Source organism: Aotus nancymaae, unplaced genomic scaffold (genome assembly GCF_030222135.1).
Source record: "Aotus nancymaae isolate 86718 unplaced genomic scaffold, 86718_ANA_hifiasm-v0.15.2.pri h1tg000006l, whole genome shotgun sequence".
Classification (NCBI taxonomy): Eukaryota; Metazoa; Chordata; class Mammalia; order Primates; family Aotidae; genus Aotus; species Aotus nancymaae.
This window is the reverse complement of record NW_026988417.1, coordinates 96,751,877-96,758,832: the sequence shown is the minus strand read 5'-3', so window position 1 is coordinate 96,758,832 and position 6,956 is coordinate 96,751,877.

Sequence of the window (6,956 nt, the reverse complement as noted above, 5' to 3'; positions counted from 1 at the left end):
CTCTGTCGCCAGGCACCAGGCTAGAGTGCAGTGATGCAATCTCAGCTCACTGCAACCTCCGCCTCCCAGGTTCAAGCAATTCTCCTGCCTCAGCCTCCTGAGTAGCTGGAACTACAGGTGCGTGCCACCAGGCCCATCTAATTTTTGTATTTTAGTAGAGAAGGGGTTTCACTATTTTGGCCAGACTGGTCTCGATCTCTTGACCTTGTGATCCACCACCTTGGCCTCCCAAAGTGCTGGGATTACAGGTGTGAGCCACCACACCCGGCCTACATGAGTAAGTTCTTTAGTGGTGATTTTTGAGATCCTGGTGTACCCATCACCCGAGAAGAATACACTGTAGTAGTATATATGTTGTCTTTCATCCCTCACCCCTCTTCCACTCTTTCTGCGGAGTCCCCAAAGTCCATTGTATCATTTTTATGTCTTTGAGTCCTTATAAAAGCTATTACTGTTAGATGTATCCACATTGTGTCTACAGCTGCATGTAGCTGCAGTTCATTCATGTTCAGTCTTTGGAATGCATAAGTAAATATGCCATATTTAATTTTTTATCTGTTGTCTTGTGTGTGGATACATCAGTTGTTTGTAGTACTTTGCTGTTACCAACAGTGCAGCACTGAACATTCTTGCAGGAGGCTTGCAAAGGACCTAAGAGTTTCTCTAGGGATAGATTCAGTAGAGATATTACTGCTACGTAGGATATAGACATTTTCAGCTTTCCATGATAATGCAGTGTTTACACGTTGTAGATGATACAGTTTACACCCCCTACCCCCACTGGCTCCACATACTATCAATACTCAACATTTTAAAGACTTTTACATTTTTTACCTATCCAGTGAGTTAAAATGGGTTTCCAAATGGGTATCCAGTTGGGTTTTGGTTTGCATTTCTCATAAGTTGATCAACTTTTTATTGTTTATAGGTCATTCCTATTTCCGCCTCAGTGAAATGCTTGTTTACCTGGAAATCATGTGGGCAACTGCCATAGAAGGGAATCACCTGTAAGGTATTGAAGGTAGTTCCTTGTGGGTGGGTAGAAATAGGTTCCTGGAGCTACTAAACGTAGTTGCCCTGAGGAGAGTGAGAAGCTCCATTTCCTAGGAAAGGGGATGGTCAAACCTCTTGTGCTTGCGGGTCTGAAAAAAGAAACTACCCAGTTGTCAAAACAAGAAGAGGTTCAGCATTCTGGGTGGAAATAACAAAAGCTCAACCCAAATACATTTAAATAATGAAAGAAGATCAGGAGCATGCATCACTGAAAAGTGCAGAGGTAGAATGAGTGTCCAGCTGAGTCGGATGGAAAGGTTTGAGAAACCAGCAGGGCTCTGTGTCCTTTTGCTTGCCCACCTCGTACATCGACTTTTCCTCAGGCTGGGTCTTCTCTTTTCCCACTCTTCCTTCCGGATTTACCAACCACTTCTGATGCAGGCGTTGTCTTAAGTGGTTAGTATCTGTTGATTCATGTAATCCTCTCAATCACCCCATGCAGTAGGCACCGTAATCCCGCATCTCAGCGGAGGCTCCCAGGGAGCAGTCCCACTGACAGGAAGCGGTGCTGCCTGCGTGAGCTCCTGGGAGCCTGGTTCAGAGCTTGAAACCCGGCAGCCATTCCAAGTCTGTCTGAATCTACCATTCAGAGAAAGAGACTTCCTATCTCCCAGCCTTCCCAGAAAAAGGGCTGCCACACCTACCTGCATTAGGGTTCTCCAGAGAAGCAGAACCAATGTACATATGGGACAGTGGGGAGAGATTTTAAGAACTGGTTCATGTGAATGTGGAGGCTGGCAAGTCTGAAATCTCTAGGAACAGGCCCACAGGCTGGAAATTCAGGTAAGAGTTATGTTGCCATCATGTGTCCAAAATCCACAAAGCAGGCCAAGCAGCCTGGAAACTCAGGCAGTGTCTGTGTTGCAGGATTGAGGAGAATTCCTTCTTCAGGAAACCTCAGTCTTAAAGCCTTGAACAGATTGTGTGAGTCCCACCCACTTTATGGAGGGTAATGTGCTTCATTGAAAGCCTACTGATTTAAACAGTAATCACGCCTAAAAAAATGCCTTCATGGCAATACCTAGACTGGCGTTTGACCAAACAATTGGGCACCGTAGCATAGCCAAGTTGATACCTAACATTAAGCATCACACTGCCCCTGAACCAAGCCCTGTGGCCAGGGAAATGGAATATACTCCTTAGCTTCCTGGGACCACCTGGATTCCCACTGGAACTGGAGTGGCGGTTAGGGGGCTATAAATTGGGAAGGGGGGAAATGGATGCTGCAAAAACAGATAAATCCACGACAGAAACTTGCCCAGGGTTGTAGAGCTATTTGTAAGGAAGCTGGAATTCCAGCGCACTTCTGCCTTTGCTCCATGCTGCTTCTTCAGTTAGACTGTCAGCCTAGAGCAGTGATTCTCAGCTTGGGTGAGGGGAGGGCAGAGGGAAAGAGGGAGACCAGGATGCCTGGGGCAGGGTAACCTGATAAAGCCAGTGGATGCTATCACAGGAAGGAGACTCCCAGGGTGCTCTGGGCAGAGGTTGCGTGAGAGTCCTACCTGCGATTCTGACCCAAAATAGCCATCCCAGAGTTTCTGTAGTGATTTGTGTCGTTGAGGATGGAAACTACAGCATCTCTGTGAGCTTCTGGATGTGGAAAGCCAGGTAGGGAGCCTGGTTTGGGGTGGCAGAAAGAGAATACAAAGGCTCATCGTAAGACCTCGATAAAAATGTGGTGCTAGAGGCTGGCCATAGGGGAGAAGGATCTGTAGAGAGGAGAGGAGGTGCCCAGCAGATTCAAGCCAATCAATAAAGAAACTCCCTGCAAGGAGAATGGTGGGTTACTTTGTAGGGAAGCCATGGCCAATATTTTTCACTGTAAGATGATGCCTGTGTTGTGCTGGTCTCTTTCCACCAGTTAACCGTTAATAAAGTTTGCTAAACTCCACAGCCTTGCGTTTCTAAGGGGCAGTGAGGAAGGAAGGATCCTTACAGTAGGCAGACATGAGCAGGGCAGGAGAGGGCCTCTCCACCCAGGAATGTCAGGCAGCCACCAGATGATGGTCAGGAAGTTGTTAAACTGTTTCTCTAAAATAGTAATTGGTCACAGCCAGTACCAGGGAAACTCAGTTTCCCAATAGAAAACATCTGAAGCTGGTAATTAGCAGCTTCCTGATAAGATCTCAGGATCTGGGTGAGTGAGCTCAAGCCTACACACTAAGAGGCAAAATGATGGAGTTTAATTAGTAGATGGGAGAACGCCTCAAGTGAGCATGTGCACAACTTCAGTAAACACACTGCGTTTGTGGCCCCTCCCAAGTGCTGGCAGGCCACAGCGCATCAGGAAAGCCCACCCCATGGGAACAATCAGGGGAGAGGTAATACCCCCCCTCCCTCAAAGGATGCTAACATACAAGACCCCAAGCCAAAGGTCTCACAGCACACTTGAATCTCTTATGTCCCCTCTTGGCTCTCTTCCAAGTGTACTTTACTTCCTTTTGTTTGTGCTCTAAAACTTTTTAATAAACTTCCACTCGGGCTCTAAAAGTTGGCTCTGTCTCTCACTCTGCCTTATGCCCCTTGGTCAAATTCTTCTGAGGAAGCAAGAACTGAGGTTGCCGCAGACCTGTGTGGATTCGCTGCTGTTAAGAAGATAGTCAGGGTGGGGTGAAGCATGCTTGTTGGGAGGGATGGGCTAAAAACACAGGAATGACCACAGGGTGGTCAGGGTCCTAGAGGTGACCTGGAGCAATGTGAGCAACTGCAAGGAACTTCAGAGACACCAGAGGACCAGAGGCTCAGGATGCTGGACGACACCTAGGTGGCAGGTCCTTAGGTTATATTATATCCTTTCATATTTAGGAGATGGAAGAAAAACTATTGCTTTTATTATGCAAACTACAGAAAATAAAGAACCACAAAACATTTGGGAGGCTTGGGATATACTCAGTGCTTGAGCCTGGACACTTCCCTGTGGAAATACATCTTCCCTGTGGTGGGGGTTGGTATATATATGAATTCCATGTTTTGGGATTGCTAGTTTGATTTTGATTGATTTATTGGATTGGTTGAGACAAGGGTCTCTCTTTGTTGTCCAGGCTGGAGTGCTGTGGTGACCTCATAGCTCACTACAGTCTCAAATTCCTGGGCTTATGCAATCCTCCTGCCTCAGCCTCCCAAGTAGCTGGGACTACAGGCACACCCACCAGGCCTTGCTAATTTTTTTTTTTTTTTTTTTTGAGATAGGTTTCACTCGTTGCCCAGGCTAGGGTGTAATGTCGCAATCTCGGCTCACCGCAACTTCTGCCTCCTGGGTTCAAGTGATTCTCCTGCCTCAGCCTCCCAAGTAGCTGGGACTACAAGTGCATGCGCTACCATGCTTCGCTAATTTTGTATTTTTAGTAGAGACAGGGTTTCTCCATGTTGGTCAGGCTGGTCTCAAACTCCCAACCTCAGGTGATCCACCCGCCTCGGCCTCCCAAAGTGCTGGGATTACAGGCATGAGCCACTGCATCCAGCCTAATTTTTGTATTTTTCATAGAGACAGGGTTTTGCCATGTTGCCCAGGTTGGTCTCAAACTCCTAGGCTCAAGAGATCCGCCCACCTCTGCCTCCCAAAGTGCCGGGATGACAGGCGTTGGCCACCACGCCTGGCCTCATTAGTTTGATTTTAAGTGAGAATATTATTTTCTATCTTACAGGATTATTATGAAGAGAAGAATATAGAAGCCCCTTGATACACAGAGGGGGTGTCATTTCTTTTCTTTTTTTTTTTTTTGAGTCAGAGTTTCGCTCTTGTTACCCAGGCTGGAGTGCAATGGTGCAATCTCGGCTCACTGCAACCTCCGCCTCCTGGGTTCAGGCAATTCTCCTGCCTCAGCCTTCTGAGTAGCTGGGATTACAGGCACGCGCCACCGTGCCCAGCTAATTTTTTGTATTTTTAGTAGAGACGGGGTTTCACCATGTTGACCAGGATGGTCTCCATCTCTTGACCTCGTGATCCACCCGCCTCGGCCTCCTAAAGTGCTGGGATTATAGGCGTGAGCCACCGCGCCCGGCCCGGGGGTGTCATTTCTTACTGGACTCTGCTTTTCTCTAGGGAGCTTTTCTGCTGAATTTTCTGTTCATCACTGGGTCCACCAGGGGGCAGATGAAGAAAGGGCCTGGAGATTTGGCGATGTCATTGGAGCACAGAGCTCCTCACTTTCAGACATAAATATTGCTTCAAAGTCAGCTGAAGATGAATAAGACTAGACATTTTAACTGCCCTTGCTTAACCCATCTCCCCTTTCTTCCACAATTCATCCAATCCATTCCTGTCGATTTCCCATAAGGCAGAGTATGATTTTCTATGCTGGAGAGGAAAAGAACTGACGTCTCAAATTTTCCCACTTTCTTAGATAATTTCCTACAGCACTTTCTAATATATTGAGTACAGAGGAATATCTCATACAACTTGGAGTTTAATGAAGCTGTTATCTGTTTTCAGCAGACCCATTGTTCAACCTCTGTAACTATGACACTGCAAAATGGCCTTAACACGTCCCAGGAGGGCAGCGGTTGGGGAGCAGAAGAGGATACTTTCTCTTGGACGTTCCCTTTAAGAAAGAGGAAGTATGTGTTCAGATTATATGTGGTTCCATGGCAAAAAAAAATTAAAAAGAAAAAGAAAAAAAGTAAAAGAGGAAATAAAATCCGGAAAGGAAGTACTCCTAGCCTTTTACAGTAAGAGGACAAAGATTTTTTGTAGCAAACCACAATGACATTGGATCCCTTCCTATGTCACATGCTTTTCAACATTTCCTGGGTGGTGTTACCCGCTGCTAAACTTATTTGCTGTGTAACTAATGTTGTCTTACTTTCCAGACCTAACTGGCACTGTTCCTACCCAAGCTGCGATCACACGACTAAATAGGTCTGGCCAGTATATCATGACCATGCAATGTCACATGCTTCAGATTCCATTCTCAGCTCCCCTAAGGGCCAGGAGAGTCTGGTGCTGGGATCCTGGCAGGAGCATGCTAGCAAAATTCAGGATTTCTTTAGCAAGGAGTGGCAGACTTCCAACCTGCATAAGAAATAATTTAATAACTGAACCGGATGTAAAAGAAACCAAGTGAGTACATAACCCTGAGAAAAAGTGTTTTAAGGAAATAAGAAAAATAAGAAAAGAAATAAAATGTCTACCGTAGAGTCTTTTGTCCGTAACTCTCCCTCAAGCTGTGGTTGGAAAAGAACTTTCTGAAACAAGTTTTCATCTCTGGAATGAACTTGCTCACTCTGACAGAACTTTGGTTGGCCTGAAAATACACACAGCTGGGAGGCTGACCTTGCTCAGCCAGTGTCCTGAGCTCAAGAACCCTTACGCTCAGGCAAAAATGGAGTCAGCAGATGGTAGCTGGCAGACATGCTTCCCAGGTGACGCAGAATCCTTCTTCTAGAACCTGCTCTAGAACAAAACCTCTGGCTGCAGCCCTGCACCTCACAGGCCAGCTCTCTCACCCCTTTGACCTTGTCGTTGAGCATAAAGATCATTATCACCCAGGCCACAAACATGCTCTTTATTTCCTGGGCTCAGAGAATCTCGGGGAAGGTAAGGGAAGTGCCGTCTCCAATCCCGTGGGAGCAGCCAGGCCAGGGTGAGAGTGTGCTCTGGGGAGGGAGGCCAGTCTGTGCAAAGCCTTTGCAGTGAGCAAAATCAGGCTGTGCTCGAGTTGGGGAAGTGGCAAGAAGTGAGGCCAGGGAGGCAAGCAGGGGCCCTCCAGTCCCTCACTCCTCAAAGTGTAGCACACTTTGTGTGAAGGCAGCACTGGTGTGAGGAGTGGGAATGGGGCATGGAGAGAGGTGGCCGTATTTGGTAGCCAATATGAGACAGCAGTGGCAGGAACTGGTGGCTGAGGCTGCCTGGAGTGGCCTTGGAGCTTCTCTCAAATGCATGGTCCACTGACAGCTGGGCCCGG